Below are 9616 nucleotides of genomic sequence, written 5' to 3'. Positions count from 1 at the left end.
TTTATACAGGCGCTTAAAAAAAAGAGAGAATCTCATTGATACATTTATTACTGATTGGTTTGTTGATCAAATCAAATGTGATTGGTTGAAATAAAGTGAGGAGCCCATTATAGATGACATGACAGGTGATCATTATTACTAGTACATGCAGTTGCAGTGACTGGGCCTACTTTGACATGCTTTAAAAAAGGATGTTCTAAAAAATAAAAAAAAGAGAGTATTTGTTTGTAGTATTTTTCTCTGTATGCATGCATTCATCTCAAATCCTAGTTCTCCCGGGAATGATCGTGTTTTAATGTCCTGTGTTCACAGGAATGAAGGCTCCTTGGGAATCACACAGGTAGAGGGATGTCTTTCATCTTCTAGATTTCGGTGGGCAGAAATCTTTATTCGAGCTCGAACAGCCTTATTTTCTCTCATTCGCTCTCCCAGTGCGCCCTCTCGTTCTATTGCAAGCCTACTGTATTTATGCTGCAGAGTGGGGCGTGTGACGTCAACGAATGCTGGAGCGGCTCCTTCGCTCGAGCGAGAAATGGGGAGAAAATTGCAAGGTGAGAAGCGCTTTTTACCCTACATAATATTTTGGAGGGATGGCAGTGCTAAGTGTTTGTGTGTATGTATCAGTTGACACCACGTTCGAGAGAATGGCTGAAAATAACGCATAATTAGAGCTAGCAGGCAGCACACAAGTGATGGTCTGTGCACTGTAGAAAATGGTAGGCAAGAAAATCAGGGCATGCTGCTAGTGTTACGCTACTACCCGCGCCGGACACGTTGTCCTCCGTATCGACACGACTGCATTGATATTTGTCAATGTTACGCTATGTTGTTTTTCTTCGGGTTATTTAAATTGATGAATGACAGGCTACAGTCAAGCAGCATGTTCCTGCTGCGGTATGCTACCTATGCCACTTGTCTTTGGGTCTTCACACCCATACGAAGACTGATAACGTTCAGTCAGTGCGATTGTTGCAATCAATATGTATAGCCGTTCATTGCACGTGCGTAATTGTCACTTAATCAATCAGTTGTCATTCGAATGTTCGGAATCCATTATGTCACCGGCCTAATTCGCTTCTCATAGGCTACGTGACGGTTAGTGACAATCTGGCCCATGCCCATCATAACATGATACAATCTATTCGGGTGGAATCATTATTCAGCGGATAACGTGTAATGTAGCCAGCCTATTTTTGCACATTTTTTAAAGCTTTTAAGTACAGAAACACTATTATTCCAGTATATCCATATTTTTTTTCTCTCCAGAGAAATTACATTTATTTGGGCATAATGTCCAAAGATCAAAGCAATATGATTAGGGCCTATCTGATAATACCTCATATCATTTACTTTAAATATGTCTTTATATTTTGAAAGATCCCACTACTCAGCTATGAGCCTCATAGTAATTCCAGCTGTCCCTCTAAATACACTTGAGCTCAAGGCGAAGGTCCCGAAGGAAATTATGAGTTGGCATTATGCACTGCTTCTGCTTGGCCATTTAGAGAACTTCCCAGATCTGCCCCCACAGCTCTTGAAGCCACAGCAGCACTTTGCCTAAAGTGACAGACAGGCTACTTGAGTGTGGGAAATACTGACTTGCTGTTTGTGTGTGACTGGCTGACTACTGTGGGAAATACTGACTTGCTGTTTGTGTGTGACTGGCTGACTACTGTGGGAAATACTGACTTGCTGTTTGTGTGTGACTGGCTGACTACTGTGGGAAATACTGACTTGCTGTTTGTGTGTCCATGCTGCTCTGTCGGGCATCAGATGGGACTAAAGTCAAGTCATTCAAGCTTTAATTAAAGTAATTTTTGAAACTTTTCCCATTTGAAAAGGGATATCCCAAGTATAAATACAGTAAAGTACACACACTAAAAGCGTAGCTGCGGGAAGTAGGGGTGCTGTGGGTGCTAGAGCACCCCCTGAAATGTAAAAATTATATATAGATATTCAGGGAGTGCTGCAGCACTCTCAGCACCCCTACTTCCCTCGGCTATGCTTTAGTGTGTGTACTTTACAGGATTTATTATATATATTTTATTTTACAAAAGTAGTGCACTGGGGCTTCACTAGACCTGTATAAGCAGACCGACATTACTTTTAGACAGAAACACAATATGAAATTGCATGCACATGGACACAAACAAATACACAAGCGCACACTTGCATGCACAGACCCAACCCCCCCAAACCCACTGCTCATTTTATTTTCAGAGGAAACACTGCGCACACACTTTTAGTCATTTGAGATACATTTGCATGTCCACTGCTCGTGAAGAAAGGTATCGTTTCCTCTCATTTTAAAAGGTAAAGACAGTCAGCCCACCACAACATCTCTGTCTGTACTAGAATAAGCTGAGCGTTCAGGCTTACTATCACAGGTGATTTTCACTTCCCTGTCAATTACCACTGCAATTAAGTTAGCCAATATGAGGATAATGTAGGTCACATGACAGCTTTCAGTAACATATTTACACTGAACAAAAATATAAATGCAACATGCAGCAATTTCAAAGATTTTACTGGGTTACACTTCGTATAAGGCAGTGGTCGCCAGCTGGTCGATGGCGATCGATTGGTTGATCTTCAAGGCATTCCTAAGGTGATTGACAAACATTTCTGTAGAAGAGCCAACTATAAAGGCTTGCCCTGCCTTCTCTTTGTTTGCGTTGCAGTGTTGGCGGTAGGTGCACTTGCCTTAGTGTTTCCATTCTGAACCATTTCTGTTTGAAAAGACAAACTCCGCCTACCAAGGAGGACCGGGAGATCTTAGACGAAATCAAGTGCGCCTACTGGCTAGCCAATCGGCTAGCTCAACCACCGTGCCGAGAGAGCTTCCCCGGCCACAGCAAAGTTTGATACAAACCCCTGACCACAGAGACGGTCAAAGAACACAGCGAAGAGCTGCTATTTTTATGGGCGAGTTCATGATTAAGTTTTTATTTAGCACTTTCAACACTTTTTTTAATTCAACGCGATTACAGAACATAACATTTGTTTCTCCGTACTTCCACTCGCACTGCTGCAACGAATGAGTAGCCAAGTCTATTGATATCCTTGCATTTTTATTATTATTAGCAGCTTCTCATGGCCACTTTAATATAGAGGAATATTTAACTTTCTCTGGTCATAGGGATAACATGAATTTGTGCATGACTGAGGCAGATGCGGTGTGACTTGAGTTTAGCCATTCGGTGGGAGACTGTCCTGTCTCTGGTCAGTCTCTCCCTCCCTCTGCTGAGACAAATGCTGTGTTCAAAACAACTTGGAAATTGGCGTCTTGAACACATTGAAGTTGGGAGGTCAACTGGGAACTCGAAACGAGATCTGACTGGGAAAAATCTTTTGAACTTGGAATTCCAAGTCGGAAACTCTGGCATCTTTCTAGAGCTCTGACTTTCCGACCTGACGATCACAGACTTCATGATTTTTGACTCTTTTTTTTTGAGTTCCCAGTTGTCTTGAAAGCACCATGGCCATTAGATGCAGGTACCATCAGTCCAGTAAAAAAAAAAAGCTAATTATTTCAATTTATGGTCCGGTCCGCAGGGCCTCGCAAGTGATACACCAACTGATCTAGTTTGTTATCAAAGCTTGAGTTTTGAAAGCTGATATGGTCTGAGAAGAACAATATTGCCAGGCATATAACCAATATGCTGTGGTAATGTATTAGGCTTACTGCCCAAACATCATTCCTACAAAACTGTTTTTATTAGATTGTTACAAGTCATGTTTAAATAAATCTGAGCAGAAGATCTCTGCTTGTTTTGTTTTGACTGCGAAAGTGATCTTGACTCAAAAGGTTGGTGACCACTGGTATAAGGAAATCAGTCAATTGAAAGAAATTCATTAGGCCCTAATCAAATGTCATTTGTCATATGCACCGAATACAACAGGTGTAGCCCTTACAGTGAAATGCTAATCTATAGATTTCACATGACTGGGAATACAGTTATGCATCTGTTGGTCACAGATAAACAGTCAGTATCTGGTGTGACCCCCATTTGCCTCATGCAGGCGACACATCTCCTTCGCATAGCGTTGATCAGGCTGTTGATTGTGGAATGTGGTCCCTCTCCTCTTCAATGGCCGTGCGAAGTTGCTGGATATTGGCGGGAACTGGAAACACGCTGTCAAACACGTTGATCCAGAGCATCCCAAACATGCTCAATGGGTGACATGTCTAATTATGCAGGCCATGAAAGACATGGGACATTTTAAGCTTCCAGGAATTGTGTACAGATCCTTGCAACATGTGGCTGTACATTATCATGCTGAAACATGAGGTGATGGTGGCGGATGAATGGCCCGACAATGGGCATCTTGTCATGGTATCTCTGTGCATTCAAATTGCCATCAATAAATTGCAATTGTGTTAGTCTGTAGCTTATGCCTGCCCATACCGTAACCCCAGCGCCACCATGGGGCACTCTGTTCACAACACTGACATCAGCAAACCGCTCGCCCACACACAGCCATGTATGCTGTCTGCCATCTGTTGAAACCTGTATTAATCTATGAAGTAGCCATGGAAGGTGAGCATTTGCCCACTGCAGTCAGGTCAAGACCCTGGTGAGGACGACGAGCATTCACATGCGCTTCCCTGAGATGGTTTCTAACAGTTTGTGCAGAAATTCTTTAGTCGTTCAAACCCACAGTTTCTTCAGCTGTCCGGGTTGGCTGGTCTCAGACGATCCCGCAGCTGAAGAAGCCGGATGTGGAGGTCCTGGGCTGGCGTGGTTACACATGGTCTGTGGTTGTGAGGCCGGTTGGACGTACTGCCAAATTCTCTAAAATGATGTGGCTTATGATAGAGAAATTAACGTTAATTTCTCTGGCAACAGTTCTGGTTGAAATTCCTGACGTCAGCATGCCAATTGCATGCTCCCTCAACTTCAGACATCTGTGGCATTGTGTTTGTCATAAAAGGCCACTAAAATGTGCAGTTATTGTCCCCAGCACAAGGTGCACCTTGTGTAATGATAATGCTGTTTAAACTTCTTGATATGCCACACCTGTCAGGTGGCTGGATCATCTTCGCAAATGAATAATGCTAACTAACAGGGATGTAAACAAATTTGTGCACAAAATCAGAGAAATTAGCTTTTTTTTGTATGTATGGAACATTTCTGGAATCTTTTATTTTAGCTACTTTTGTTCAGTACAAATATATTAAGCTCTAAGAAGAGTTTACATCCCATTTGACATTTAGTTTCTTTCTCCTCCAAAGGTTAGGCCTATTTATTTGTATTGAATTTCAAATAGAAATTCAGGGGACATTTTTGTTCAATTTCCACACAGTGACCCAGGGTGGAAGACATTCCCAAAGCAATTCAAGAAAATCTCCTTGACAATGGTGACCGATGAGCACTATCTCTGTCAACTAATGCATTCTTTTAACCACTAGTTACCTTGGAGGAATGCTGCATATTCAGTGAAATTTCATTCTCATGCAGAATGTTTTCGGTCTGTCGCTCAGACAGTTGGGTGTCAAGTATTCCTGTGTGTACGTGCATCAGTGACAGTGGATCTTCCCATAGTCATTTAACTTGTGTAGGTGTCAAGTATTCTCTACAGTGACAGTGGAGCGTCCCAATCCCATAGTCATTTTCCTCAAGTAAACATACAACATCACATCACCTCTGGCAAAACAACATTGATCGTACTCATACTGTCCCATAGCGCCACTTCACTATCTGACTGCCACTATGGGACGGTAACGAGAGATTGTTTTGTTTACATTTGAGACCTCAGTTGTTGACTGCCTCTGCTCTCCCCACAATTTTGAACGGAGATTCGATACAGCACCACTTATACACAGTTTATTAGGTACACCCATCAAGTACTGGTTCAGACCCCCCCCCCTTTGCCTCCAGAACGGCCTTAATTCTTTGGGTCATGAAAACATTGCCCAATTAGTATCAAGGGACCTAATGTGTGCCAGGAAAACATTCCCTGCAGCATTAAACCACCAGCCTGTACCGTTGACACCAGGCAGGATGGGGCCATGGACTGATGCTGCTTACGCCAAATCCTGACTCTGCCATCAGCATGACACGTATATTTCTGTTTCCAATAATAGTGAATCAGATCAATCAGACCTTTTACCGTTGTGTGAATAAAGGCCATCCCCAGTCAGAAGGGGAATATCACCTATGTCCCAAATGGCTCCCTATGTAGTGCACTTTATTGGGAAAAGGGTGCCAGTTGGGACACCACCATCAGCCCAGCATTTCATTGCCTGCTTTTCTGACACTTGCCTTTTCTCTTCATCCCTTGCCAAGAGCTGCCCCTTCACCAAGAGCTGCCCCTTCACCAATCTACCAGTTCCCTCCTTAATCAAAGTAACTCTATCTTCCCACCTTAGTGAGTGGTCTAGTTTGGGTGAGTGTGAGATCTGTAGTGGTGGAGAAGAATCCCAATGGGGCAGCAGATATTGTCCCTAAAGTGCAAACTCCGCCCATCTGAAACTCCAGGGAGGCTCAAATACTATTTGATCGCAGGGTCTGAATCAATTTAAATATTACATCCCATCCTCGATGGATATTTGTACAGCACTAGTTGGTGTCCCTCGGTCTCCCCGAACATCGGTTAAACATATGGATTGTGGACACGCATCAATACATGTTGCTTTGCCACCTCAAATCAATGGCCTCCTATACAATATTTCTACATTGTTTAAAAATCTCACTGACTGGATGGAAATGCAGTGATGTCAATAATTTGGAATGTTAAGGAATACAATTGTTGTATAATCAAAACCATTTGTTACAGACCCAGGGTCAGAAGGCTTATATCTCATGCCTGCGTTTAAGAAAAAACTGGACTTTGGTCGCTACCAATTGGGTGAACTATAACTACTTGAAAATGAAGTTGAATATCCTGCTCCTATAACTGCTTTGACACTCATGACAATTCTTATTTTACATTTCTGTTATTGTCCATAGTTGTTGGAATTATACTTTTTTTAACGTGACCATACGATTATTGTCCTAGCCTTAGTCCCATTTTGGGGAATATTCAGAGGTGGAAACTTTCCGTGGGAATTAACGGGAATATATGCGCATTAATAGAAAATTAATAGAAAAAATAAATAAATCATTAATTACAAATTGAACTCTAAATAAATGAATTGACTCTTCACATGGGATGATTTCACTGAACAACAAAAGGGAATATTGAATGATCCATCGCATCTCCCAAAAACATTTTCAACATACATCTGTAAAATGATAATCTACAAACCTAAAGCTTTGGTTGTCTTCCTCTCATGCTTCCATGTCTTCTCCCCGGACCTCCTCAATGTCCACCTCTTGAACATCAGACTGAGGCCTCATCTTCACGGTCACTTTCCAACCTTGTTGAGGATGGTTCGTTGTCAGGCTCAAAAAGTTTCAAATTAGCCCGGATGGCCACCAATTTTTCAACCCTTGTATTGGTCAGCCTGTTTTGATGTGTGTTCCCAAACAAGGACCAGTTGCGCTCTGAGGCGGCCGATGTTGGTGGGATTTGGAGGATGATGGAGGCAACAGGGGAAAGAGCCTCAGATCCACAAAGTCCAATCCACCAGGTGGCTGATGAGATATGTTGGCACGACTGCCATATTGCATCTCCATCCCAAAGCCCTTGCTTGGAAGTGTACTTCACGAGACTGCCAAGAACCTTGCCCTCATCCAGCCCAAGGTGGCGAGACATGGTAGTGATGACACCATAGGCCATGTTGATCTCTGCACAAGACAGGATGCTCTTGCCAGCATATTTGGGATCCAACATGTATGCTGCGGTGTGTATGGGCTTCAGGCAGAAGTCTTCATGCATTATGTATTTCAGAACTACAGTTTCCTCTGCTTGGCGCATCAGTGAAGTGGGCAGGGCAGTACGGCTTTCTTCTTACATCTGCAAGCAGAGTCTGAACATCAGACAGGATGGCATTGTCTCCATCAATCTGTGCAATGGCTACTGCTATAGGTTTCAGGCTGCTTTACCACTCTCTCCCAAAATACATCATCCAGGAGGATCCTCTTGATGGGGCTGTCCATATCAGCAGACTGTTATATGGCCATTTCTTGGAGAGACTCCTTCCCCTCCAGGAGACTGCCAAACTTGATGACAATACCACACCAATGGCTGTTGCTGCTGTAACTTGATGATCCTTCACATACGTAACCATTTCCTTGGCTTTCTTGTAGAGGGTATATATTGTTTTCAGTGCCATGATGTCCTTGAGGAGCACATTCAATGCATGAGCAGCACAGCCAATGGGTGTGGTGTGAGGGTAGGACTCCTCCACTTTAGACCAAGCAGCCTTCATGTTTGCAGCATTGTCTGCCACCAGTGCAAATACCGTCTGTGTTCCAAGGTCATTGACTGCCTTCAGCTCATCTGCAATGTAGAGACCAGTGTGTCTGTGCTCTTGTAGAATTGTGGTTGAGGGGTGGAGATGATGTAGTTAATTATTCCTTGCCCACCAACATTCGACCACCCATCAGAGATGATTGCAATACAGTCTGATTTCTCTATGATTTGCTTGACCTTCACTTGAACTCTGCATCCAGCAAATTAGTAGATAAAGCATGTCAGGTTGGAGGGATGTATGCTGGGTGAAGAACATTCAGAAATCTCTTCCAATACACATTGCCTGTGAGCATCAGAGGTGAACCAGTTGCATATACAGCTCGAGCAAGACATTCATCAGCATTTCTCTGACTACGTTCCTCCATTGAGTCAAAAACTTCTGATTCCAGGAGGACCATGAGCCGTTGTTATTGATATGGTGTCTGATTCATCATTTTCACCTCGAATAGAAGCAGAGGGACTTTTGTCAGAGGTTGCTTGTTGTGTGCACTGAGGGAACTTTATGCACTTGGCCAGATGCATCTTTGTTGCATTCTTCACATGTGATTTGACACTTTGCAAATGTACACAGCTTTTCCTTCTCCATTAGCTGCAGTGAAATGTCTCTACACATCAGATAGTGCCCGTGGCAGTTTTCTGTAAAGATTACTTAAAAAAACAAAAAAAAACAAATACAATTCCATGTACAGATAAATAGTAAAGCAGTTAGATTAAACAACGCCTTTGTAAGATAAAAGTTTTAAAACCTGTATGGAAACAGGTGAATTAACACTCCTCAGCATGCTCAAGCAAGCTAAAACCCACATGGTAGAAAAAACTAACAAATTGTTAACAAGTTAGAAATGATTTAAATAAACTTTGCTGTAGGCTACTATTTACTCGTTAACAAAAATAATGTATGCCATATAAAATATACACTGCTCAAAAAAATAAAGGGAACACTAAAATAACACATCCTAGATCTGAATGAATGAAATATTCTTATTAAATACTTTTTTCTTTACATAGTTGTTTGTGCTGACAACATAATCACACAAAAATGATCAATGGAAATCAAATGTATCAACCCATGGAGGTCTGGATTTGGAGTCACACTCAAAATTAAAAGTGGAAAACCACACTACAGGCTGATCCAACTTTGATGTAATGTCCTTAAAACAAGTCAAAATGAGGCTCAGTAGTGTGTGTGTGTGTGTGTGTGTGTGTGTGTGTGTGTGTGTGTGGCCTCCACGTGCTTGTATGACCTCCCTACAAT

At 42.4% G+C, this 9616-nt stretch overlaps 1 protein-coding gene across 1 annotated transcript in view; it reads left to right on the top strand.

The window, feature by feature from the left end:
* Positions 1-236: 236 nt before the first annotated feature.
* LOC112231585 (F-box only protein 41-like) overlaps positions 237-9616 on the top strand; it is a 134202-nt gene continuing 124822 nt past the window's right edge. Inside the window, exon 1 of the mRNA XM_042312104.1 lies at positions 237-551. The gene's annotated coding sequence lies outside the window, so the exon portion shown is untranslated. The remainder of the gene's footprint in view (positions 552-9616) is intronic.

The sequence above is a fragment of the Oncorhynchus tshawytscha genome, linkage group LG34 (assembly GCF_018296145.1).
Source record: "Oncorhynchus tshawytscha isolate Ot180627B linkage group LG34, Otsh_v2.0, whole genome shotgun sequence".
NCBI lineage: Eukaryota > Metazoa > Chordata > Actinopteri > Salmoniformes > Salmonidae > Oncorhynchus > Oncorhynchus tshawytscha.
This window is presented reverse-complemented; position numbering and strand designations above follow the sequence as displayed.